At 46.3% G+C, this 27,764-nt stretch overlaps 1 long non-coding RNA gene across 2 annotated transcripts; it reads left to right on the plus strand.

Annotated features, from left to right (window-relative positions):
* The first annotated feature begins 19,639 nt into the window (after positions 1-19,639).
* Positions 19,640-23,010, plus strand: LOC125538949 (uncharacterized). Of its 2 annotated transcripts, XR_007296555.1 has the most exons (3): positions 19,812-20,231; positions 20,740-20,784; positions 22,423-23,010. It is a non-coding gene; the product is annotated as an uncharacterized LOC125538949 (long non-coding RNA). The 2 variants fall into 2 exon arrangements; XR_015616993.1 differs by lacking the exon at positions 20,740-20,784 and having other exon boundaries at positions 19,640-20,231; positions 22,423-22,985.
* Positions 23,011-27,764: the final 4,754 nt, after the last annotated feature.

Consider the following 27,764-nt stretch of genomic DNA (forward strand, 5'->3'; position numbering starts at 1 on the left):
TGGTCCTATTCATCCTGCCCTCCACAGGGTCCTATTCATCTAGCCCCAACCGGCTCGATCGATCGGGGTACTGTTCATCCAGAGGCAACACCACGAGGTCCTGTTCATCCACCCCCACCGGGAACTATTCATCCACTCCCCCCACAACGCTCACTGTTCATCCAGAGGCAGCATCGATCGGCTTCAGTTAGCAGCAGTAGCGAAGGAATCGCTCGATCGGGTTCAGTTAACAGCCATCGATCGATCGCTCGGGTTCAGTAACACATAGCCTGCAGTGCAATCGCTCGGGTTCAGATAGAGCCCAACGCCTCGCACACATGCGCGTACGTACGAGAGAAACGCGCATCGCTCGGGCCCCGACCACCCACCGTAACCGGGGACTCCCCGATATTTTCCGCGCCCTCGCTTCTACCACGTTTTTTTCCGTCATGGACGACCCAAAGAATTTCATGCAGCTGCGTCTCCGGCCCACCCTGGACTAAAAGCCCATTTTCTGTCATGATTTTTTTGTCATAGAAGTAGGACCCCACCACATCTATGATGATACCGGGTTTTGTCACAATTATCGTCATAGAAGTGTCATAAGTATGACAAAAAAATTTCATTCGGCCCAAAATGTCATGGATGTGTCTTTTTTGTAGTGTTCACTTGAAGTAGCATCTGCAGGCTTGTCAATGTGGATTGCACACAAAAAATGCCACGCTCTACTTGTCCAATAATTAACCATCTGCTTGACAGGACAAAAGACCATGTGCTTGATAGGACAAAAAGATCTGATAATTGTATCAGGCTAGTGTTATTATACTCCCTCCATTTTTATATACAAGGCCACTATGAAATATACATTTTGCATCTAAACAAGGCCACCAACAGTAATCAAGGCAAAATTAATGATATTTTCTCGTACTAACAACCTGTTTAATACTTGCATGCATGCAGTCATAATGACAGTCAACTACTTCCTCCACTCAGTTTCTTTGCATGCATGCAGAGTATTAATGATCCCAATAAACAAGAAGAAAAGTTGACTTGTAAAGCAGACATTAAATTTTACATTGGTATCTGTAATCCAAGTTTGTGGCCTTGTATACAAAAATGGAGGGAGTACCACCAATTCAATCACACGGTCTCTCGTGTTGCACATCCAAATTACACTGGTTAATTGTAGCCTATGATTGATTGATAGATTGATCAATAAAGCAATTTAATTATAGTATGGGAGTGGGCTAGGAGTTGTGGCAGACTGTTAGTTACTCATTGCCCTGTGATCCCCTATAGTTCCTATTCGGCGATGCTCAGTTCTACGTGGTGGTGCGTTCACCCCATGCTCCCCCGGGATGATCCGGTGCACTATCGCGCAACACAAAATTCAGTCATCACTAGTTTAGCAGATCATCTGACAAGTAATACTATCGGTAATGTACTCTTATGCTAATAGAACTTCAAAGAATCATCATAACCCCAATCTGCTTCTTTGTTGTGTATATATTGGAGAGCAACAGGTAGTAGCCAGTGTAGACATACCATCAGAAACACAAACGAATAGACAATGCTATTGGCGTCTCACCCAAATCACACGATGCACCTGCTTTAGCGCCGCCGCTGTCTCTCATGCCCCTCGAGATGCACTCCCTAGCATTGTAGGTGCCACAAAATGCAAAGATTTGCTAGAACATGGACCGTTTCATTAAACATTAATCAAACAAGGATGGTTCAGCCAAATGTAGGTGGCTGGGTTGTTTCTCAGCAACTAATCTGCAAGGACATGTTAAAAAAAGATCAATGAATACACTTCAACGTGCAAATGTTGATTCTTGAACAATTAAGATTGAGACATAAGTTACTATCGGGATGAGTTTGCAAACATCTATCGGCTGGCAAGTAACATCTATTTCTTATGAATTGATATACATCTCTTGTCATGTGCAAATTTTACCTAGCCATATTACACACATCAAGGGAAGCTTAAGATATAAATTGTAGGAAAGGAAGATGAAGTACCTAAACCACATGTTCTTGCTCACCTAACTTTCTTCATATGTGTCACTACCAGAAAAAATCAACACACACAAAAATCATCACTCTTAGCTGGACGCTCCAGATCTCAAGCTCACCTCACCTACCTCCTGCTTAGCTGTGTAGTTGCAGCGCCGACCAGCCAACATGACACTGCCAACGTGCGCTGGTCATTAGCATCAGGGTGAACTCGCCATCAACAAAACGATCTTTCCCGAGTTCTATCAGCAGTAGGTATACTTTCCCAACACTGAACATTCGGACTTCTCAGACAAAATATTTGGGCACACATGAGGATTTATTTTTGGACTTCATTGGCGCATGCATACATTTTATTTTTCGTTAAGTAGCTTGGGGAATGAGGTCCCTTTAGTATGAATAAGAGAAATACAATAGTTGTTTATCACTCTATACATTCTTTCACCACTACTATATGGTTCCTGTAGGTTCGGGTTTATTCTGAAAAATAGTAGCATCATTATTAGCAACGCTCTGTAGGTCATTGCCTCTATATGAATTGGCCTTTTGGATATGTGATTCCGCTCTTTTAAAATTTATTCAGTATAATCCTTGTACACCGTGTGAGAAATATGACAAAATATGTTTAGACCTTGAGAAGCATATTAACAAATAGGTGGATAGCATAATTTTCAAAACAGAGCATGATGGATGACTGAGAAAGAGAGTATTTTTAGACCTTGAGAAGCATATTAACAAATAGGTGGCCAACACAAACTTACAAAACATAGAATACTGTATGAGAGAGAGATGGGGCTGCAGCGTTGCTTACACATAAATTTTCTTGTGGACATTCAGCAACTGGATCATGACTTGGGGCGAGGGATCCGTGGTGGTCGTTCCCGTCCACCACGACGGCTCTTGCTGTAAGCAACGAAAAAAGAACCCGCATTTTCGAGATCTGACAGCAACTGACTGTTGGCTCCCCGTTCGGGCTCCATAAACACTCACACAGCTGGAATAAAAGGCAAAAGTATTGTCACCTCTTACCTTTCTTTCATGAATTACATTACATCAGAGAATGGTAAAGGGCAAGGCAAATCACAAAGTAACCTGGTAAACCTATTGCAATATCCGCTCCTTTATTTGTTTTCATGGAACTGATTCTCTATCACACAACAACCATCTCACACACGTTGTGCACATAACTCCGAGCCAACATTTTCTTTACCGACAACGAATTGAATCATGTTGATGCAACTATTTATTCCACCATGAAAATGAGTTTAATTGCAACACTGAAAGGGCAGTTATATTCACGTACATCACAACCCGTCATAAGGAACTAACCTGACAGCGTGAGTACCATCAAATAAACATAGACCGACCTTACTTTATGTGGGTCTGTATGCACGAACATAGAGCATTGCCATATCAATTGAAATTTACGGATAATTCATAAAAGAATCATCTCATGAGAAACTCGTCCATGGATGGAAATTTGAACAAGTGATGGGAAATAGAGAAAATGGCATACCTCTACTATTAACAAATTGAGGATCGTCCCTTTGTACTGGCTCAACACTTCTTTACATTCTATGCCGATAATTCTCTCAGCTCCAATTGCATGGCTCCCTGAACAATTATAGCCTGCAAACGGCATAACATAGGCAACAATCTAGTCTAACAAAAGACATAATCTATTTCTGTACTTCAAGGCCATGTCATGCAGAAGTTTAGATGATTCTGAAACTAAAGAAGGCACCTCAAATACTCAGTGTGTTGCTTTGTTCCTCACCTGTCTCATTGCGCATCGGTGACAGCCAGAGGCACCCAACATGCCTCCACCTGGAAGGACTTCGCGTCGTCGCACCGGATCCCTCTGCCTCCCGCCCATGTCTGTCGTCGCTTGATAACCCACAAGTATAGGGGGATCAATTGTAGCTCTTTTTCAATGAGGAGCAGGAGGAAATGACAAGTGGTTTTCAGTAAGGTAATGTTTGCAAGTGCTGAAATCGTAAGTAACAAAGTAGTTTGATAGCAAGAAATTTTGTAACAAGCAAGTAACGATAGTAGTAACAAAAGTGCAGAAAGATAGCCCAATCCTTTTGAGGCAAATGATAGGCCAAAATAGTCTCTTATAATAAGCAAAGCGTTCTTGAGGGTACACGGGAATTTCATCTAGTCACTTTCATCATGTTGATTTGATTCGTGTTTGCTAGTTTGATAATTTGATATGTGGGTGGACCGGTGCTTAGGTGATGTTCTTACTTGAACAAACCTCCTACTTATGATTAACCCCCCCGCAAGCATCCGCAACTATGAGAAAAGTATTAAGAATAAATTCTAACCATAGCATTAAACTTTTGGATCTAATCGGTCCCTTACGGAATAGCGCATAAATTGGGGTTTAAGCTTCTGTCACTCTCGCAACCCATCATCTAATTGCTACTCCGCAATGCATTCCCTTAGGCCCAAATATGGTGAAGTGTCATGTAGTCGACGTTCACATGACACCACTAAGGGAATCACAACATACATACTATCAAAATATCGAACACATATCAAGTTCACATGATTACTTGCAACATGATTTCTCCTGTGACCTCAAGAACAAAAGTAACTACTCACAAATGATAATCATGCTCAAGATCATAGGGGTATTAAATAGCATAATGGATCTGAACATATAATCTTCCACCAAATAAACCATATAGTAATCAACTACAAGATGTAATCAACACTACTAGTCACCCACAAGCACCAATCTATAGTTCCGGTAACAAGATTGAACACAAGAGATGAACTAGGGTTTGAGATGAGATGGTGTTGTTGAAGATGTTGATGGAGATAGCCCTCCCCAAGATGGGAGAGTTGTTGGTGATGATGATGACGATGATTTCCCCCTCCGGGAGGGAAGTTCCCCCAACGGAATCGCTCCGCCAAAGGGCAAAAGTGCTCCTGCCCAAGTTCTGCCTCGAGACGGTGGATCTCCGTCCCGAAAGTCCTCTATTTATTTTTTCTAGGTCAAAATGATTTATATACCACAAGATAGGCACCGGAGGTGGGACCGGGTGAGCACAACCCACCAGGGCACGCCTGGGCTCCCTGGCAAACCCAGGTGGGTTGTGCCCACCTGGTGGGCCTCCTCTGGTACTTATTTGCTCCAATATCATCAAATATTCCATAAAATTCTCTAGGAAGTTTCATCTTGTTTGGATTGTGCAGAATAGGTAGCCCGACGTAACTTTTCCAGGTCCAGATTTCCAGCCGTCGGAATTCTCCCTCTTTGTGTGTACCTTGCAAATTATGAGAGAAAAGGCATTAGAATTACTCCAAAAAACATTATTATGCATAAAAACATCATAAATAATAGTAAGAAAACATGATGCAAAATGGACGTATCAACTCCCCCAAGCTTAGACCTCGTTTGTCCTCAAGCGAAAACCAAAATAAAAACATGTCCACATGTTTAGAGAGAGAGAGAGGTGTCGATAAAAACAAAATACAGACACAGAAGCATCCTGTAGATTATTATAACAGTAAAAAAATTAAACATAAGACTTTTATCATAGACTTCCCATGAATAAGTGACAATTCATCACACAATTGGAGTATAAAACATAAACTCTATTAGAAACTAACAAACTATGTTCTCAGTCAACTTTGCAACTACAATTCATCATCTTTTCAGGAAGGTTCACATATCGGAGCCTTTAGGCAAGTCCACATACTCAACCATCATATAGTCTTCTATGATTTCTAACACTCACCACATACACATGAGCAAAATGTTTCAACCGGACACATAGAAAGATAGGGGCTTACAGTTTCGCCTCCCAATGTATTCACCTCAAGGGTGATGTCAACAATAATAACTCATGCCACCCATATTTAAATGGACATATGTGCCTAGATCTTTCCTCACCACATGATGCTTGTCAAAGGAGAACATAAAAAGAAATAAAGGGAAAAACTTTTAACTCTTTGCATAAAAGTAAATACATTTTAACATACTAGTTGAATGCCCGTGCGTTGCCACGGGATAACAAAAAAATTATAAAATAATGGCTCAAATTGACACACGTTTGTCGAACATGTCATGTAATTTTCATTCATACTTCACATCATCATTCTCTCTCATGCTCCTTCGTCCTTGATGGCAGTTATATCTCCATAAAAAGAAAGAGATCTCCACTCCCTTGTCGCTCCAAGGGGCGACACCGGGACACCCCCAACCCTAGAGGCCAAGAATACCAGTCCACTACTACTCTATCGCTGCCACCGATGCCTCATCGCCGGCTATGATGAAGATCAGCTCCAAGAATCACGTGAGTGTGGCTCTACTCTCCTCTTTTCCATTGTCCTCCTCATCCCCGACCTTCTCCTGGATCGGCTCCATCTGCTCCAGCTCAATGCTCCATGGCCACTGCTCAGGTGTTTCATCCATGAACCCCGCTCCTCGTGGCAATGGTGGGTGCGTGCCTTTCCCGGATCTACGACTTCCTTGCCGCACCAGCCAGATCCGCTGTGTCTAGCAAAGGAGTATGACTCCTTGGCTGTGTCGGTGCCCTGTGACAGTGCAATTCCTTGTGGTTCATATGGCCTTCTCTTGTCGTGCGCTCATCCTGGTCTTGTCGCTGCCAACATTGTGGAGTGAGGAAAATTTTAGGGACAAAGAAATGTATTAAGAACGACTAACAAAAGGGACAATGAAAATGAACAAAATGACTAGATTGGCAAAGGAAATAAGGAAAATGATAAAAGATTGATGAAAGCCAACAACTAAAGAATGAGAATGAAGGAAATAAACCCTAATTTATTCCAGTGGCAAAAAATATATCTAAAACTCAACTTTGTGGAGGGTAAAATGCTATCTCTTCTACATAATCATAACCTAAAAGGCAAAACAAGGATTGCTGAAAGGTTCACATTCCCAGAGTACAACCCCATTATATTGTTCCCGGCCCCTCCCCAAAACTAACCCAAACACGAGCAGATAATCTGGGGCAACATTATCCTGTTGGAAGTGATTTATTTCTTTTTAGCAGAGCCATATTCAGAATGACACATCACACATGTATTGTCATGTTTGAACATTTTTTTACATTTTATGTAGAATTGCCATTTTTTTGCCAAATGTAGGATGTTGCCTAAGATCAAAATTATAGATATTTGCTGCTTTGGATTATGCACACACCAAACTAAAAAGTGCAGCCCGGTGCACATAACTCCATCTTGTGTAGGGTTCAAGAAGGGTCCAAACACTTTGGGTCTTTTGTACGCAGCCTTTTCCTGCATTATGTACACACCAAACAAAGAACATAAAAAACAATTCATAAGGTCAAACACTTCCTGCTCCGCAAGCTGCAGTTCAAAAAAAGATCAACAAGTTAATACATGGATAAACAAATCCGTAAAAGGGCAGAGTGCGCCCTCATTCTTCACTCTACCTAACGTGCATTCATCAATAAAGCTGAATTATTTTGTTTCTATAGCTAATCAAACAAGTTTTTTAGCTAAGGGTCGTTAGCTCCAGAGAAGGGATTAATCATACAGTAACAAAGATTCATAAGCATGCGAAACACACAAAGCCCTTGCTTCTGAACAAATAACATGAAGAACTGTGGGGATTACCCCTTCCATTTCAAGCGTCATATCTGAAAAGCAAAACATACAGAAATGTAGCGGGTAACACTTAGGAACTCACACATTCCCGCACATAAAGCCTAATTTATCATTGGAATCAAACCAGAATGCTCAATGAAAACAACAGGAAGAGGTCAAACCAAAATTCTTTGTGAAATGACCATGGGAGATCTATGGCGAAGAATGGATAAAATTGGCTATGGGAAAATCGGAAGTGCCTACATTCATGTTATTCACCAAAAATATTGTCTAGGCAAAGCAACGTCCCTCCCTTGTGACTACTGATTATTATACTTATCTAGTGTACACCATAGACACTAACTAATTAAGCACCTCATATTTTGAACTTACTGTGATCTAGAACGATAACTCACAATGTATATGTATGTAGGAACTCAACGCGCAAAGCTCAGCCATGTAGAAAGAAATGGCTGAGTAAGATGAAAGACTAATTTGCATACGAAAATTGTAGTAACGGTAAACCAGTAAAGAGAAGAACCACAAGTCCAATACCACTTCCTCTATCATATTTTCCTCTACCCCTCGTATGTACTTGAGTGAATTTACATGGAGCCATGGAGTGAAAAGCCACCAGGCATCAGAATCAATTTCTTAGTTTTTTGGCAATGGATCAATTTCTTCATTGTTGGCATGTGTTTTTTGTTAATGTTGAGCAACCGGCCAAACACACAATTGCATAATAAAAACACTGTTCAAGAACTTTAACCAATTAATCCTTTTCGAAGCAAATTCCCTTATGTTAACATGTATATGTAATCTATACATCGAAACAACTACACACTTCCGCATCCCAATTGAACTATTGTGCCACAATAACTACTTACCTAGCAATGTTATCACTGTTAAAATATCTCTTCTTTTCATGCTTCATCAATCCCTGCAAATTAGGACTGTGAGAGCAGCAAGGAATTTTATGTAAGACAACAGTAAATAAAATATAAACATGGTCAATCCTCGATACAATTTTTGCACGGTCTTGGCAATCCAATGTATGTTCATACAAACAACTAAAGCATTACAATCGAGAATAACTAAATCAAAGCTCATGTGTGTCAGTAGCATTAAACCTACACCAAATCACAAATTCAAGGAAAAACTGATCATACAACAGAAACAAGATCCAATGTGTGCAAGCAAGCAAGAACGCGCCTAGCTAGTTTCCCATTCATGCACGAATACCCTACTGGTGATTTGGCTCTGCACCACTGAGGGAGTCCCAGGTTAGGGGGTGTCCGGATGGCCAGACTATACCTTCAGCCGGACTCCTGGACTATGAAGATACAAGATTGAAGACTTCGTCCCGTGTCCGGAAGGGACTTTCCTTGGCGATACGGATATGTAGATCTCCTACCATTGTAACCGACTTTGTGTAACCCTAACCCTCTCCGGTGTCTATATAAACCGGAGGGTTTTAGTCCGTAGGACAACATACGGAACAACAATCATACCATAGGCTAGCTTCTAGGGTTTAGCCTCTCTAATCTCGTGGTAGATCTACTCTTGTACTGCCCATATCATCAATATTAATCAAGTAGGACGTAGGGTTTTACCTCCATCAAGAGGGCCCGAACCAAGGTAAAACTTCATGTCCCTTGCCTCCTGTTACCATCCGGCCTAGACGCACAGTTCGGGACCCCCTACCCGAGATCCGCCGGTTTTGACACCGACATTGGTGCTTTCATTGAGAGTTCCTCTGTGTCGTCGCCGTTAGGCTTGATGGCTCCTACGATCATTAATAGCGATGCAGTCCAGGGTGAGACCTTCCTCCCCGGACAGATCTTTGTCTTCGGCGGCTTCGCACTGCGGGCCAATTCACTTGGCCATCTGGAGCAGATCGAAAGCTATGCCCCTGGCCGTCAGGTCAGATTTGGAAGTTTAAACTACACGGCTGACATCCGCGGGGACTTGATCTTCGATGGATTCGAGCCACTGCCGAGCGTGCCGCACTGTCACGACGAGCATGATCTAGCTCTACCGCCGGACAGTGCCCTGGAGGCCGCACCCACATCGGCTTCGACCCTTAATTCGGAGCCAACTGCGCCGATCAAGGACAGGCGGTTGGACGCCGCCTCGGGGGCTGCGATCCCAACGACGATCGAGCTGAACACCAGCCCCGCACCCCGCGAGACTCGTGACTCCAAGGAGACGGACTCCAAACCCTCCGCGTCCGTGCCAATCGAATCCTATTGGGCGCCGATCATGGAGTTTAGTGCCGCGGACATCTTTCAGCAATCGCCTTTCAACGATATTCTGAAGACACTGAAGTCTCTCTCTTTATCAGGAGAGCCCTGGCCGGACTACGGTCAGCAAGGTTGGGATACGGATGATGAAGAAATTCAAAGCCCACCCACCACCCACTTTGTAGCCACTGTCGATGATATAATCGACATGCTCTACTTCGACTCCGAAGACATCGACGGTATGGACGCCGATGAAGGAGACGATGAAGAACCAGCGCCTATTGGGCCCTGGAAAGCCACCTCGTCATATGACATATACATGGTGGACACCCCAAAAGAAGGAGAAGGCGATGGAACAGCGGAGGATGACCCCTCCAAGAAACAGCCTAAGTGCCGGCGTCAGCGGCGCCGCTCAAAATCCTGCCAAAACAAATACGGTGATTCCAGCACGGGAGATAATAATACTCCGGAGAGTGCCGAAGAAAACCCCCTCCAGCAAGATTCAGCACAGGAGGATGGAGAAACCAGCCCTCATGAAAGAGCAGCAGACAGAGAGGTCGAGGACGATAATCATACGCCTCCCTCCGAAGACGAGGCAAGCCTCGACGACGACGAATTCGTCGTGCCAGAGGATCCTGCCGAACAACAGCGTTTTCAACGCAGGCTTATGGCCATGACAAGAAGCCTCAAGAAAAAACAGCAACAACTTAGAGTTGATCAAGATTTGCTAGTCGACAGATGGACTGAAGTCCTTGCGGCCGAAGAGCATAAACTCGAACGCCCCTCCAAGAGCTACCCAAAGCGCAGGTTGCTACCCCTATTAGAGGAGGAAGCACTTAAACCTACATCACCAGCACTTGATATGGCCGATCGGCCACCCCGTGGCCGCGACAGAGAGGCCTCTCGGCCCTCCACTCAAGCCGCACCCCGTACCAAGGCATAGGAAAATGCGCCTGACCTGCGAGATATATTAGAGGACAAGGCAAGGCAAACAAGATCGATCTACGGATCGCGTGGGCGCCCCACGACTCGAGACGGTAACCGTCACGCCGGACACAAATCCGGTAGGGCCGAACACAGTAGACAAAGCTCATTGGAGCTACGTCGTGATATAGCCCAGTACAGAGGCGCCGCACACCCACTATGCTTCACAGACGAAGTAATGGATCATCAAATCCCTGAGGGTTTCAAACCCGTAAACATCGAATCATATGATGGCACAACAGATCCTGCGGTATGGATCGAGGATTATCTCCTTCATATCCACATGGCCCGCGGCGATGATTTCCACGCCATCAAATACCTCCCACTCAAGCTTAAAGGACCAGCTCGGCATTGGCTTAACAGCTTGCCAACAGGATCAATCAGTTGTTGGGAGGACCTGGAAGCCGCATTCCTCGACAATTTCCAGGGCACTTATGTGTGACCCCCATACGCCGATGACCTAAGTCACGTAATTCAGCAGCCAGAGGAATCGGCCAGGCAATTCTGGACACGGTTCCTACCAAAGAAAAATCAAATAGTCGACTGTCCGGACGCTGAGGCCCTAGCAGCCTTCAAGCACAATATCCGTGACGAGTGGCTTTCCCGGCACCTTGGAAAGGAAAAGCCGAAATCTATGGCAGCACTCACGACACTCATGACCCGCTTTTGCGCGGGAGAAGACAGCTGGCTTGCTCGTAGCAGCAACATGACCAAGAACCCTGGTAATTCGGATACCAAGGATAGTAATGGCAGGTCGCATTGCAACAAGCAGAAGCGCCGCATTAACGGCGACAACGCCGAGGATACGACAGTTGATGCCGGATTCAGAGGCTATAAACCCGGTCAGCGGAAAAAGCCATTCAAAAGAAATCCTAGGGGCCCGTCTAGTTTGGACCGAATACTTGACCGCTTGTGCCAGATACATGGCACCCCCGAAAAGCTGGCCAATCACACCAACAGGGATTGTTGGGTGTTCAAGCAGGCAGGCAAGTTAAATGCCGAAAATACAGACAAGGGGCTGCATAGCGATGACGACGAAGAGCCCCGACCGCCGAACAATAGTGGACAGAAGGGTTTTCCCCCACAAGTGCGGACGGTGAACATGATATACGCAACCCACATCCCCAAGAGGGAGCGGAAGCGCGCGTTAAGGGACGTATACGCGATAGAGCCAGTCGCCCCAAAGTTCAACCCATGGTCCTCCTGCCCGATCACCTTTGATCGAAGGGACCATCCCACTAGCACCCGTCATGGCGGATTCGCCGCATTAGTTCTAGACCCAATTATTGACGGATTTCATCTCACTAGAGTCCTTATGGACGGCGGCAGTAGCCTGAACCTGCTTTACCAGGATACAGTGCGGAAAATGGGCATAGATCCCTCGAGGATTAAGCCCACCAAAACGACATTTAAAGGCGTAATACCAGGTGTAGAGGCCAACTGTACAGGCTCAGTCACACTTGAAGTGGTCTTCGGATCTCCGGATAATTTCCGAAGCGAGGAGTTAATCTTCGACATAGTCCCATTCCGTAGTGGCTATCACGCACTGCTCGGACAAACCGCATTCGCCAAGTTCAATGGGGTACCGCACTACGCATACCTTAAGCTCAAGATGCCAGGCCCTCGAGGAGTAATTACGGTCAATGGAAACACCGAACGCTCCCTCCGAACAGAGGAGCACACGGCGGCCCTTGCAGCGGAAGTACAAAGCAGCCTCTCTAGGCAGTTCTCTAGTCCGGCCATTAAACGTCCGGACACCGTCAAGCGCGCCCGGAGTAACCTACAACAAGACCGCCTGGCACGTTCCGAGTAGGCGTAGCAATGCGGCACCAACCCCAGCCCTCGCAAAAATGCGACGCCAGTGCTTCGCGTACATAACTATGCTCTAGAAATACCATGGGTACAGGGGGAGGGGCACCATCACGGCACGCCCGAAACACGGCTTAAACCGCACCAAGGGCTGCCGATTTTTTAATTTTCTCTTACTTTCAGGACTCCATTCTTCGGAAGGCCTGTTCGGCAGTTCAATTGCCGCACAAACGATGCAAGAACCAGGGAAGCAGACAAGCCATGCCGCATTACGGAACTCCCAGGTGGTCTCTATCATGAGCAGTATACCTATTTCGCATACCATTCCGCAGCCTGCCCCTGGAACGGACATGTTAAATAGTCCAACCTTTTGCTTATCGCATTATTTATATCGTTCTGCTTTGATCGTAGCCCTTTTTAATAAACAATGCATAGCTTTTGTCTACTTTTGCATTACCTTTTTTTACAAATATATGTTCCTTAACGACATGTTGCACCCGTACACTTTGGTACGGCCAAAATACGCCAGGGGCTTTAGTACCCCTCAATATGGTGTGAGAAGTCCGAACACTTCAACAAGTGCGGCACCCCGAACTTATAGCATTATATGCATCGGCTCCGAATCATGTCTTGGGTCAATAGTTGGGTTTGCCCGGCTCCTATGTTTTGGTGCCTTACGTTCCGCTATATCAGCTAAGGTAGCACTAGGAGAACTACTGCGATTGTGCCCCAGTTGAGCTTGGTCGAGCACCTAAGTAGAGAAATCTAAAACTGACTGTCATGATGAAGCTAGATCTGGTCGCTGTTCGAGAGGTTTTTCGAGTCCTTAAAGACTTATGCCGCTTAGAGCGAGGAGTCGGCTCTGTCCGGCCAAGGCGTGGATAGCGCCCCGGACTCGGTCTTCCGAATACCAGGGGCTTCGCCGAAATTTAAAATTATAAAATTCTATGGCTAAGTGAGAGTGTTCAAGCATTATGGTCCGATTGCCTTGTTCATTGTGCTGAGCGCCTCCCTCGAAGGACCGAAACGTGGGAAAAAGAGCGCTCAGGTTTATCCCCGAACACCCTAGCACTAGCGGCACGGGGGCAGAAGCCGACGACTCGCCATCTCTCAGAATTGATAAACAACCGCACATAAGGTAATATTTTAAATTCCAACAGCATTTCTTAGCGCATATGAACAAGTTTTCAGTGCACAGGACAAAACGAGCAAGTTTTACTCAAAAATTACATCCCTGGGACACTCATCCACCATAAGGCAGGCACCCCTTAGAACATCCTTATAATAATTCTCGGGCTTGCGATGCTCCTTCCCCAGTGGTGGCCCGTCCTTCACAAACTTCTCAGCATCCAGCTTGCCCCGGTGCACCTTAGCACGGGCAAGGGCCCTACGGGCACCTTCAATGCAGACGGAGCGCTTGATGACTTCGAGCCTTGGACAGGCCCCCACCAGCCGCCGCACCAGACCGAAATAGCTCCCAGGCAGAGCCTCTCCAGGCCACAGCCGAACTATTAGGCCCTTCATGGCCTGTTCGGCCTCCTTGTGGAGCTCGACCAGTTGCTTCAGCTGGTCGTTCAGGGGCACGGGGTGTCCGGCCTCAGCATACTGAGACCAGAACACCTTCTCTGTTGAGCTGCCCTCCTCGGCTCGATAGAATGCGGTGGCATCGGACACGCTACGGGGAAGATCTGCGAATGCTCCTGGAGAGCTCCGGATTCGGGTAAGTAACAAGTAACTTACGTTTATGTGTTTGCTTTGCATAAAGAATGCCTTACCTGCCGCTATCTTTTTCACCTCATCCAACTCCTGGAGGGTCTTCTGGGATTCAGCCTTGGCAGACTTGGCATTTTCAATAGCCACCGCAAGCTTGGACGCCCGCGTCTTTGAGTCAAGCTCCAAACTCTCATGTTTTTCCATGAGAGCCTGGAGCTCTTGCCGCACCTTGCCAACCTTGGCCTCACACTTCTCCCGCTCGGTGCGCTCCGTGGCCGCCCTCTTCTCGGCCTCGACCAGCGCTTGCTTAAGGGTCGCCACCTCAGACGTGGCCCCTACAATAGCCAAGATGATCCTGTCATTTTTTGCAATTGCACTTTTTTATATATATTTAAAACAAGGTATTTCTTACCTTCCTTCTCCTCGAGCTGCTTCTTGGCACGCCCGAGCTCTTGCTCAGACTACTCGAGGTTTTGCTTTAGCGTGTCCACTTCCGCAGTCAGTACGGCGGACGCCAGCAGAGAAGCCTGCATACGCATATTGACTCCTTTTTGTTAGACTCCTGCGAATTTCATTTTGATCCTCTATTCGGCTTTTCTTCCCGAACGCCAAACAGAGCATCAGGGGATACTGTCTATGCGGTAATATTATTTACACATTCTTTACTTACCTCAAAGCCTGTTAAAAGGCTAGTACAAGCTTCAGTCAGTCCGCTCTTGGCGGACTGAACCTTCTGGACCACCGCACTCATAATGGTAACGGTGCTCCTCGTCGATGGAGGTGCCTTTGAGCACCTCCAACAGATTGTTCGGCGCCTCCGGTTGGATGGGGGTCACCGGCACGGTGGGCTTGCTCCTCTTGGAAGGAGGTCTCCCGCCGGACTCTGGAACCTTTGAAGGTTCCGGAGCGGTGTCCGGCCTAGGGCCGGACTTGGAGCCCTGGGGGGTTCTATCCCCTTTACTCCTGGAGTCCGGGAGGTCGCCTTGCGGCGCCTCCAGGACCACCTCCTCCCGGCTTGGAACCTGTTGGGACAACACTTCGGTGTCGTCCGTAAGGCGGGGGGAGGAAGCCGTCGGAAGCGAATTCACATCCGACGAGTCCAGTGAATCGCTCGACGACGTGTCGAGCCGGTCTTTAGGTGGGCTGCATAAACATATTCGACATAAGGGAAAGCTGTGCAATAAAGGAATACTATGAAATACTCTGGTATCCGGATACTTACGATTTAGCCAGGGGCTTGGCCCTGAGCGGCCACTCCTCTCCGCCGTCGTCGGCGTCAGTGGAGTAGTCCGGAGGAAGGGTTTTCCCCTTCCTGGACCCTTCGGCCTCCCTAGTTGGGGCGGCCTTCCTTTTCTTCCCTTCCCCCGCTGGAGGGGGAGGAGTCTCTTCCTCCTCCTCCTCGTCTTCATGGGAGGAGTGCGTCTTGGAGTCGTCAGATGAGGGATCCGACACCTCTAGGCGCCGGGCACTCTTTCGAGTCCCCGTGGCCTTCTTCTTGGCCTTCTTCTCCGGCACCACATGGGGTGCCGGAACCAGCAGCTTCGCCAAACGAGCTTCTGCTGGGCCTTCGGGCAAAGGAGCCGGACAGTTGATCTGTCCGGACGTCTCCTGCCAATCCTGTCAAAGGTAAGGGAGCTTAGATCCCGCATGGAATCAAACTATGAAAAACTAATACCCTGTAAAAGGTAAAAATAGCTTACCGCATGAGCGTGACGCTGCATACTGAATCTGCGATCCTCGGTAGCGGATGCGGGGGCCTCGGCACCCTTGAAAAGCACCATCCAGGCATCTTCGTACGTCGTGTCGAAGAGCCTGCTCAGAGTTCGGTGCCGCGCCGGGTTGAACTCCCACATGTTGAAAGCCCGTTGTTGACACGGGAGGATCCGGCGGATGAGCATAACCTGGACTACGTTGACGAGTTTGAGCTTCTTGTCCACCAGGGTTTGGACGCATGTTTGGAGTCCAGTCAGCTCTCCTTTTTTACCCCATGACGGGCCCGTCTCCTTCCAGGAGGTGAGCCGCGTAGGGGGTCCGGATCGGAACTCGGGGGCTGCGACCCATTCAGGGTCTCGCGGCTCGGTGATGTAAAACCACCCCGATTGCCACCCCTTCAGGGTCTCCACAAAGGAGCCCTCGAGCCATAAGACGTTGGGCATCTTGCCCACCATGGCGCCTCCGCACTCCGCCTGGTTGCCGCGCACCACCTTCGGCTTGACATTCAAAGTCTTGAGCCATAGGCCGAAATGGGGGCGGATGTAGAGGAAAGCCTCGCACACGACTATAAACGCCGAGATGTTGAGGACAAAGTTCGGGGCCAGATCGTGGAAATCCAGGCCATAGTAGAACATGAGCCCCCAGACAAATGGGTGAAGAGGGAAGCCCAGTCCGCGGAGGAAATGGGGAGGAACACCACCCTCTCATGGGGCCTAGGGGTGGGGATGAGCTGCTCCTCTTCAGGAAGCCGGTGTGCAACGTCGTTAGACAAGTATCCGGCCTTCCTTAGTCTTTTGATGTGTCCATCCGTGACGGAGGAGACCATCCACTTGCCTCCCGCTCCAGACATGGCTGGAGAAGGTTGAGGTGGGGAGTGCGGACTTGGGCGCTGGAGCTCGAGTGCGCGAGAATGGATAGGCAGAGGAGGAATGAGGCGTAGGTGAAAAGGTGGATCCTTATCCCCTTATATGGGTGGATGCAACTACGTGTCCCCACCAGCCTGGTAAAACTCACTTATCTCCAAGCGCCGTAATCAATGGCGCGGTTGGGTTACCCACGCCCGTATTGATGAGAATCCCGGAATAAGGGGACACGATCTATGCTTTAACAAGACGTGCCAAGGAAACCGCCTCGCATGACGCGCTGAGGTGGGATAATAAAATGACTCGGATAAAGGCTTGGCCGTGGTGTGTCACACTACGGAATACGTCAGCAGATTAGATTTGTGTAAATATTATTCTCTCTATGGTGATATGTGGAAACTTATTTTGCAAAGCCGGACACTATCTTTGTGTTCGAAATCTTCTATGAAGTACTTGGAGGAGGAACCCGCCTTGCAATGCCGAAGACAATCTGCGCGCCGGACTCATCGTCATTGAAGCCTGGTTCAGGGGCTACTGAGGGAGTCCTGGATTAGGGGGTGTTCGGATGGCTGGACTATACCTTCAGCCGGACTCCTGGACTATGAAGATACAAGATTGAAGACTTCGTCCCGTGTCTGGAAGGGACTTTCCTTGGCGTGGAGGGCAAGCTTGGCGATACGGATATGTAGATCTCCTACCATTGTAATCGACTTTGTGTAACCCTAACCCTCTCCGGTGTCTATATAAACCGGAGGGTTTTAGTCCGTAGGACAACATACAGAACAACAATCATACCATAGGCTAGCTTCTAGGGTTTAGCCTCTCTGATCTCGTGGTAGATCTACTCTTGTACTACCCATATCATCAATATTAATCAAGCAGGACGTAGGGTTTTACCTCCATCAAGAGGGCCCGAACCTGGGTAAAACTTCGTGTCCCTTGCCTCCTATTACCATCCGGCCTAGACGCACAGTTCAGGACCCCCTACCCGAGATCCGCCGGTTTTGACACCGACAACCACCAGTGCATCATTGAAGCATGTGTTCTTTGCTGATGTATAAACAACATGTAGGGTAGACAATAAAACGGAAGTAAATCGCATTGCTGAACATGCAGTAGCATGATTGCAAGTGGCGTCAGTGAGAGCACGTACATAAGCAACAGGTGGCAAGCTCATTTGGCCAAACATGTACAACCTGCATGTATCAGATCAGTTGAGTTCAGAAGCACCTTCCCTGCAAAAAAAGTTCAGAAGCACGTGCTATCAATATCGTCCATTGTTCTATGAGCCCAAAGTAGAAGAGGACTTACATTGTTGGAGAAGGCACCACCAGAACCGGAAATTGCAACAGGGCAACCACAGACCAGCCTTTCCACACTTGTAATACGCATCGCATGAAGTTGGTGAAGCATGTGTAAGTAGCAAATCTTAGTTTGTGGTTTAAAATATCAACACCAGAGAGAAAAATAGCGAACTAACGGCCAAAAAACCGACCGGCTCACCGTTAATGATCCCCTAATTCGAGTGTGGCGCCGACTCTAGGAGGATGTTGGTGACGACATTGGCTACGGCCTAGCCGTGGAGGCTGACATGGCTGCAGGACTTGAGCTTTAGGGCGCTGGAGGACAGGAGGAGAGCGGTGCCAGATTGGAGGGCGGCAACGTACCTTGGTAGTGGGACGAAGATCAACAGGGAGCAGCGCTCAGAAGGCTCTCTTGCTGGCAAGAAGAGGCAGCCGAAGGTAGCTTGGATGGTCAGGAGGGCGCCGACCTGTGGCTGTTATATGCGAGCAGCGATGTTGGGAGGTCACGTAGTGGAGGTCGGAGGCCAGCTTGATGGCCGGCGACCATGGAGGCATTGTGGTGTGCAGGGAGACGAGGTGGGGAGAAGTTGTGGCATGCGGGAAGACGAGGTGGAGATGAGAGAGATGATCGAGGCGGGTTCAGGGAGATGAGGGTGTGGCCGCGTGGGAGATGAGGACATGTGTTCGTGGGTCGTGGGATCCTTTTTATTCTTTTTTTCCAACGGTGGAACGGAGGATTGGTACTGGTTTCTCTTTTTTTTCATTACTCCTGCATGGGGGCGGTTGAAGGACGGGTGGAAGTAGCGAGAGGTGGGATCGTAGGAGAGAGCAGGGAGGTCGAACCCTCAGGAAGGTCGAACCATCACGACGTTCGATTCTACTTTAATAGTAGAGATAATGAGGCTAGCCAACTTGTCTCCTCGGTTGTCCCTCGTTTTGTTTCGATTTAGGCCATTGGATGGCGGTCAAACAACAGATTTTTTCATTGGTTGACGTTGGATCTTCGATCATTTTTGCTTTGACCACGGGGTGAGTTCATGCAGGCCATGACCTGTGGGCTCGGCCTCTCAACCAATTGGCTGGGTGAGCCTTTTTTTGGTGCCTAGGCGACCGATCCTGCCGCACTACATGCGCGAGCGTCACGGGGTCTGATTTACTCGGGTCACCCAGTCCTGCAGCGCCGCGTGTCCCATCACGCGGAGTCCGTGTCGTCCGGCGTGAGCCAACACTTATGCACCCGGTGTCTACGCCGCGGCTACTGACTGGTGGGCCAGTGCTACCTTGGTCCCGTTCATCGGTTGCATCAGTGCATGTCCCATAGTGCAGGTGTTGGCCAGAGTTTTTTGGGGTCAACTGCTCTTGGCGGGACGCTCCTGGCATGCTGCCCGTGTCGTGCGTTGTGGGCAGCAGCTGTGCGGAGGGGCTGGCCAGTGCATGTGCACTCGATTTCTACACCCACCTTTGGCCTTCCGCGATGACAGGTGGCCCGGCGCTGCTCCTGGTCCCGCTCGTCGGCTGCCCTGGATGCCGTTTTGTCAGGGTCGTGGTGAGAGCGAAAGTATGGCGCCTGGCCTGGACGCCAATGGGAAAGTACAACGCGTCGTGTGGCCCGTCCTCGCACGGCGTGCATCGTGCGGCCCGTCGTGGGTAGCCTCGAATCACAGCAACCACGTCCCTCCCTTGTCCGCCGCCGCACCGCTGTTCTTCTCCTACTCTCTCTCTCTTCTGCGACGTTCCTCCTTCCTATTGGCACGCCTCGCCCCATCTTCCATCTTGACGTTCTTCTTCAACACCCCCTCCTCGGCTAGATGGCGCCTTTGGGGGTGAAGGAGTAGGGGAGGGCTAAGAGGCCAGCGGTGTGGGGTGGAGCAGCGAGGCCGGCGACCCAGGCGGCGGACGCTTCATGGGGTGGAGGAGAGGCTGGTGATAGGGAAGGAGAAGAATCCTCATGGAGCGGCAGGGAAGGTGAAGTCCCGACGACTGAAGATGGTGCGCATGGGAGGAGCTCGGATGATGTCAAGGTGAGCTGCTCTCAATCCTTCTCCCCCTTCACGCCTCTTGCAATTTTTTTTCTTGTTTCAGATCATTTGAAGGTGAGTGTAGTCTTGTGAGCAATTTCCTGTGCTATTTTCTTCTTTCTTTACTTTCCTTCTTTCCTACAAGAAGATGCCGAGTCATGTAATATCTTCATGGAAGAGAAAATCTGCATTTTGTTCATGTGAAAGTTAGGGTGGGTTTGTGCTTTCAGAAATGAGGTGACCTTACATGTACACATATCAAATATTTTTCTTTTTAGAAGAATCAAATATTTTTCTCTATAAACGTCTACTGGACCTATGTGATTTGCATGACAGGGCTTAAATAAATCTGGTCCATTTATATTAAACCTTGCATTATGCAGTAGTAGAAATATTGCTCAATTTGGCGTGTGCCATTTTTGGTGCGTCAATTTCAGCTAGACTAAATCAACCACGTCGTCCTTCTTAGCTTGATTTTTTTGTATGTTTGTGTGTGCATGACGTTTAGCAGGCGTGACTTAGGATCGAACCCTTGATGGAGTTTAAGCATGATCCGGTATGCACTTCTTGGCCTCTCTTGATTCCTGTTTTTGTTTCAGTTCATATCAAATCAATATTGTTTGCAATAGGTTGGAGAGGTTATTTTTGGTGTGGAGGTCTTTTTCAGTTTTTCTAAAGTTACTATTTTTTTCTCCAGCTCCCTATTCGTCATGTTAACTAAGGTGTTAACTTCAAGATGACATTGACAAAGCAGTCAACTTGAAGATGCTTCTTTACATGTTTGAATTGATGTCGGGGCTTAAGGTGAATTTTCAAAAAAGTGAGATTCTTACTGTGGGGGTGATGAAAATGTGGTGAATATGTATGCGGACCTGTTTAACTGTGAGGTGGGCAGCTTCCCTATTAAGTACTTGGGGATGCCTGTTAGCTACACCAATCTCAGAAACTCAGACTAGGAATTTATCATTATCAAGTATCTGAAAAGATTTGAAGCGTGGATCGGTAATGCAGCCTTGATGGGGGGGGGGGGGGGGGGAGGCTCACCTTGCTAGATTCGGTAGTCACCCAAATATCCTTGTACCATATTTCTATGTGGCTTATGAACAAAACTTTCATTGAGCGCCTCGACAAACATAGACGAAAGTTCTTTTGGCAAGGGTGCAACAAGAAGAGGAGGTATCATCTTGTTAGATGGAACAGGATCTACAGATCCAGAGATAAAGGTGGTTTGGGGGTTAAGTACCTCCACAAACAGAATGTTAGTTTGATGGTCAAATGGTGGTGGAAACTAGAGACCCAAACGGGGATGTGGCAAGATATTCGTCATGCACGCTACCTGACAAACAAATCTTTGGCCTCGGTTAAGCCCAGGTTTTCTGATTCCCCATGTTGGAGACCCTTACTAAAAGTAAAAGATATTTACTTAGTTGGCAGGAAGATCCATCTAGAATCTGGTGACCTCGTCAAAATCTGGAAAGATTCCATAAAGGGGCCGAGTCCTTTTTAGACTCTATATCCATTACTCTTTGAGATATGTAATGATCAGGATTGCACCGTTGATAGGTTCAGTTCTGTCGACGTCCATACCTTTTTCAGGAGGAGGCTCATGCCTGAGTTATCATGTCAATGGGAAGAAATGAGTAATACGATTAATAGCATTCAGCTGAGTCAGGGTGGGGACCGGGTCTACTGGGGGCTTAATAGTAATGGTAAATTCTCTACTAAATCTGTGTATAAGTGGCTAGAGAGCCCTCTTAGTGGATGCCATTATAGATGCATTTGGAAAGCTAAAATCCCACTCAAAATCAAGATTTTTCTGTGGCAGTTGTCACAGGATGCAGTGCTCACTAGGCAAGTCATGAGAATGAGGAAATGGCCTGGGAATCCCACTTGCTCTTTTTGCAATGAGTTGGAAACCTCCAAACATCTGTTCTTCACCTGTCCTGTGGCCAGGGTGGTCTGGAGATGCGTTGGGATGGTGCTGGGTACTGAAATGTGCCCGAATAGCTACTGGCAATATTTTGCTTGGTGTCATGCTTTTGTCCCTGATGGACAAAAGTACTATACTGTGGGCCTGGCTGCTACTTGCTGGGCCATTTGGCTAGCTTGAAATCGAGCTACTTTCGAAAAGAAGCTAATCAAAATGCCCTTTGAAATAGTTTTCTCCATGTGTTCTTTCTGTTGTATTGGGCAGGGCTGTAGTAGGAGGAAGGTGCCAAGGAGCTGCGACGCGGTGCCGAGATGATCAGGTCGAGCATGATGCGCTTGATGGGGATGTGCAATGATGCGAGTGTGCCGATCGGGGGAGAATAAATATGCAAGACGCCTGGTGACTGGAGCTGGGTGACCCTATGATCCTGTGTTGGTGTTCTGGTTCTTTTGTGGGTGTCTCATGTCCTTGTCTGTAGTAGTTCACATGTATGCTGTGATATTTTGGTGCTGCCCAGGTTTTCACCCCACGGCATTCGTTCAGATGGCGGGCGAATGCAGTGGGTTTCCTGGCAGTGCTCGTACTCGCTCTACCTCTTTCCCTCTTCTCCTGACATGTTTCCAAACCTTTTGTATTTCCGTTCATTTGCAATGGAAAGGGGTATAGCCCGGTTTGAAAAAAACCTAAAGTCTTGCCTACCAAAATTGTATCATTCATCCCACACAATGGTTGGAATCCCAGTCGTTGAATTACAGTAGACCAGACCATGTTTCTCGTTTTGTATAGTCCAAACAATAATACAGATTCAGCCTGGTGATGATTTTCAATATATTGTGATAGTAGTTTCCTGCATTGATTGGTTAATGAGCCATCCTTCCGTTTTACTCGAAGTGGTGTAATAGTTAAATAGATGTATTTGTGCCATTTAGCTCATTGTAATGTAGGAGCTGATCAGGGTGGAAGAGTAATCCGTGTTGTGTAGACAACATCACTGTAATATTCTCAGGCGAATAAAAGAATAGCTTGCAGTTCATGGAAAAGCCCCAAAAACATTCAGTTCAGTTCAGCTGTACATCTTTTGCTAACCCCTTCTTGGTGCTGATTGAGCTTTGTGTGTTAATATTTTTATTTGACTACATTTTTTGCTTTAGTCCTTCCTCTTAGTGTATAATGATCCTGATTGTGTGAGTTTCTTTCCTGGCAGGGTAGTTATGCCTCAATGCGTTCCATAAAAAAATGCATATATGTCCTGAAGGTAGGATTTCAGCTTCAGATTGTCATCAAGTTCGTCAAATTTATCGTTCGATGTTGGAACAGTGTACTTTCACGAGTATTTTTCTACTAAGTACATATAATACTTTCACACATATGTTGTATTATATTCCAACTTTCCAAGTACCTTGTGCTTTTGTTCTTGGATTCTTTCTAAATGCTCCATAAGTCCTGCACTAATTTTGTTAACAAGATAATTAAGTGAAACATGGCTCTGAGCTATTGTCATATCGTAGCTGTATGGGCTCTAATTCAGTTTGGCAGTTATATTTTCTTTAACTGTTGTAAAAGTCTTAAGCTGTGCTACTTTAGAACTTTCTGAAATACAAACAGTAGCCATAGTTCCATATGCATTTCTTTGATTGTAATTTCTTGTTGGTACCTTACCAAGCAGGCCGCTTGGTGCGTTTCTATCTTACATGTTGTCATCAAACTGGTGCCACAAATCCAATGGATTTTGTTTCTGTTAAATCATATTATGTCCAGAAATGTGAGCTTATATCCACTGCATCTTTAGGGAAGTCTTTTTTTTACACAGAAAATAATGTGTGTGCTAACTTGAGTGTGTTATTACAAGTTGGAGGAGCATGAATGGTCCACAGCTCAGCTGGCTGTTGTTTTTGTAAGAAATTACTTTCTTCATTATGCATTTCTCATGATTATTCTGTCTTGAATAAACATATGGTGTGGCACTTTTCGTATAATGATTTTATATCTTTCTGGTGTCAAATCATGCCATTGATTTACTTTCGTGTTATTTCATTACTTTCGATCATTTTGGCTCTGAAAAGCAATAATATATAGTATATCCATGGAGTATAATAGGTTTGTTTGTTTGTTCTATCAAGCCAGTTTTATTCCATTTGCATGAGCATATACCAAACTTTTTTCATGCTCGCTCGTGAACAAGGTGAGAGCACTCGTAATGTATTTCCAAACAAGGCTTTGACTGAGATAGGTATTACTGATTTCTTTGGATTGCTATGCTGCAAAACTTGATGTATTGTCTTGGCTAACTCTCCTTTTTTTAATTCAAAAGCAAAGAAGATTCCTACAACTACTGGAGATTTGCAAAGAATCATGAAATCAGAATATCCATGTATCAAAAGCAAAAAAGATGCCTACAACTACTATATAGGAATGATGTTCTATATTGCTGCCACATGAGAATATATATCGTAGTGCTCTCAATATAAATTAAAATGTTACTAGGGTCCTTGGTTAATGCATTGTTTTTTCCTTTCCCATCCAGAATGATATTTCAAGATACAGAATCAGTATGAGATCGCTTTAGGGGGTTTAAACACTTGGATAAGATTAAACACATGTTGTACCGAATTGGCAGTCCTTCATCTGAATTTTCTTGATAATGGTACACCATTTGACGTTGGGTTCTCTAAAGAACATAAAATTCCGTTAGATATTATTTAGATATAATGGAAAAGGGATCAGAAATGCGGTTTGTATGACCGAAAACATCCTTAACATATGGTTGTTCATTATACTCTATGGTAGTGAGATCAGTTAGTAATGTTACACATAATATATATTTTCCAGTTGTATCCCTCACTCTGCTAAGCACGTTTCTGTTGTATATTGGTTAGTTGTCACAATACATGTATTTGAGGCTGTCGTGGGTCTCCACTGTTGTACATTTGTCTTGCCACTTTGTTGTTCAAATTACTTTTTAGGAAACTATTTGAACTCTTTTGAAGGCCATTTGTTCTTAATGTTTTTCTTTATAAGTATCTCCATAATGGCACTTTCCACATGGAAAAAGCATCAAGGTCAGTGATCCAGTTTTTGTTCTATAGGCATCTCTTCTTTGAATGAGGCATGGTAGCAGATGATGTATCTATTTTATGTGTGTTAGAAGAGGCATCCGGTTGCTTGACTTTGTACGCACATTCTGGTTCTTTAATCACTACAAAAAAGAGACATCCGTGACATTTTGGGCAGAACGAAAAAAAATCTGTCATGCTTATGACACTTCTATGACAATAATTGTGACAAAATCCAGTATCATCATAGATGTGGTTGGCTCCTACCTCTGACAAAAAATCATGACAGAAAATGGCCTTTTCATCTTGGGCAGGCCTGAGATGCAGCTGCATGACATTCTTTGGGTCGTCCATGAAGAAAAAAACTGTGGTAGAAGCGAGGGCGAGGAAAATATCGGGGGAGTTCCTGGTTACGGTGGGTGGTCGGGGGCCGAGCGATGCGTGTTTATCTCATATGTACGCGTGTGTGTGCGCGAGGCATTGTGCTCTAACTGAACTTGAGCGAGGCATTGGACTCTAACTGAACCTGAGCGATTGCACTAGCTACATTACTGAACCCGAGCGATCGATCCCTTGCTGTTAACTGAACCTGAGTGATTCCTTCGCTACTGCTACTAACTGAAGCCGATCGATGCTGCCTCTGAATGAATAGTGAGTGTTGTTGGGGGGTGGATGAACAGTTCCCAGTGGGTGGTTGGATGAACAGGACCCCATGGCAGTAGAGGCCGTTGCTGAAGGAAATATGCCCTAGAGGCAATAATAAAGTTGTTATTTATATTCCTTATATCATGATAAATGTTAATTATTCATGCTAGAATTGTATTAACCAGAAACTTAATACATGTGTGAATACATAGACAAACCGATTGTCACTAGTATGCCTCTACTTGACTAGCTCATTGAATCAATGATGGTTATGTTTCCTAACCATAGACATGAGTTGTAATTTGATTAACGGGATCACATCATTAGAGAAAGATGTGATTGACTTGACCCATCCGTTAGCTTAGCACAATGATCGTTTAGTTTGTTGCTATTGCTTTCTTCATGACTTATACATGTTCCTATGACTATGAGATTATGCAACTCCCGAATACCAGAGGAACACTTTGTGTGCTACCAAATGTCACAACATAACTGGGTGATTATAAAGGTGCTCTACAGGTGTCTCCGATGGTACTTGTTGAGTTGGCATAGATCGAGAATAGGATTTGTCACTCCGATTGTCGGAGAGGTATCTCTGGGCCCTCTCGGTAATGCACATCACTATAAGCCTTGCAAGCAATGCAACTAATGAGTTAGTTGTGGGATGATGTATTACGAAACGAGTAAAGAGACTTGTCGATAACAAGTTTGAACTAGGTATTCAGATACCGACGATCGAATCTCGGGCAGGTAACATACCGATGACAAAGGGAATAACGTATGTTGTTATGTGGTTTGACCTATAAAGATCTTCGTAGAATATGTAGGAACCAATATGAGCATCCAGGTTCCGCTATTGGTTATTGACCGGAGATGAGTCTTGGTTATGTCTACATAGTTCTCGAACCCGTAGGGTCCGCACGCTTAACATTCACTAACAATCGGTATTATGAGTTTATGTGTTTTGATGTACCGAAGGTAGTTTGGAGTCCCAGACGAGATCGGGGACATGACGAGGAGTCTAGAAATGGCCGAGACGTAAAGATCGATATATTGGACGACTATATTCGGACATTGGAAAGGTTTCGAGTGATTCTGGTATTTTTTGGAGTACCAGAGAGTTACGGGAATTAGCTGGGGAGTATATGGGCCTTATTGGGCTTTAGGGGAAAGAGAGAGGGGAGTCTGCGCCCCCCCAAGGCTTAGTCTGAATTGGACTAGGGGGAGGGGCGGCGCCCCCTCCTTCCTTCTCTTTTGTTTTCCCTTTCTTTCCTTCCTACTCCTACTACATGGAAGGGGGGGGGGAATCCTACTCCCGGTGGGAGTAGGACTCCCTAGGGCGCGCCATAGTAGAGGCCTGGCCCTCCCCCTCCTCCACTCCTTTATATACGGGGAGGGGGGCACCCCATGGAGACACACAAGTTGATCATTGATCTTTTAGCCGTGTGCAGTGCCCCCCTCCACCATAATCCACCTCGGTCATATCGTAGTGGTGCTTAGGCGAAGCCCTGCATCGGTAGCTTCATCAACACCGTCGTGCTGATGGAACTCTCCCTCAAAGCTCTACTGGATCGTGAGTTTGTGGGACATCACCGAGCTGAACGTGTGCAGATCGCGTTGGTGACGTACATTCGGTACTAGGATCGCTTGATCATGAAGACGTATGACTACATCAACCTCGTTGTCATAATGCTTCCGCTTACGGTCTACGAGGCTATGTGGACGATACTCTCCCCTCTCATTGCTATGCATCACCATGATCTTGCGTGTGCGTAGGAAAATTTTGAAATTACTACGTTCCCCAACAGTGGCATCCGAGCCAGGTTTATGCGTAGATGTTATATGCACGAGTTGAACACAAAGGAGTTGTGGGCGTGGGTATATACATATTGCTTGCTGTCACTAGTT

Source organism: Triticum urartu, chromosome 2A (assembly GCF_056163025.1).
Source record: "Triticum urartu cultivar PI428250 chromosome 2A, HENAU_Tu73, whole genome shotgun sequence".
In the NCBI taxonomy this organism is placed as follows: domain Eukaryota; kingdom Viridiplantae; phylum Streptophyta; class Magnoliopsida; order Poales; family Poaceae; genus Triticum; species Triticum urartu.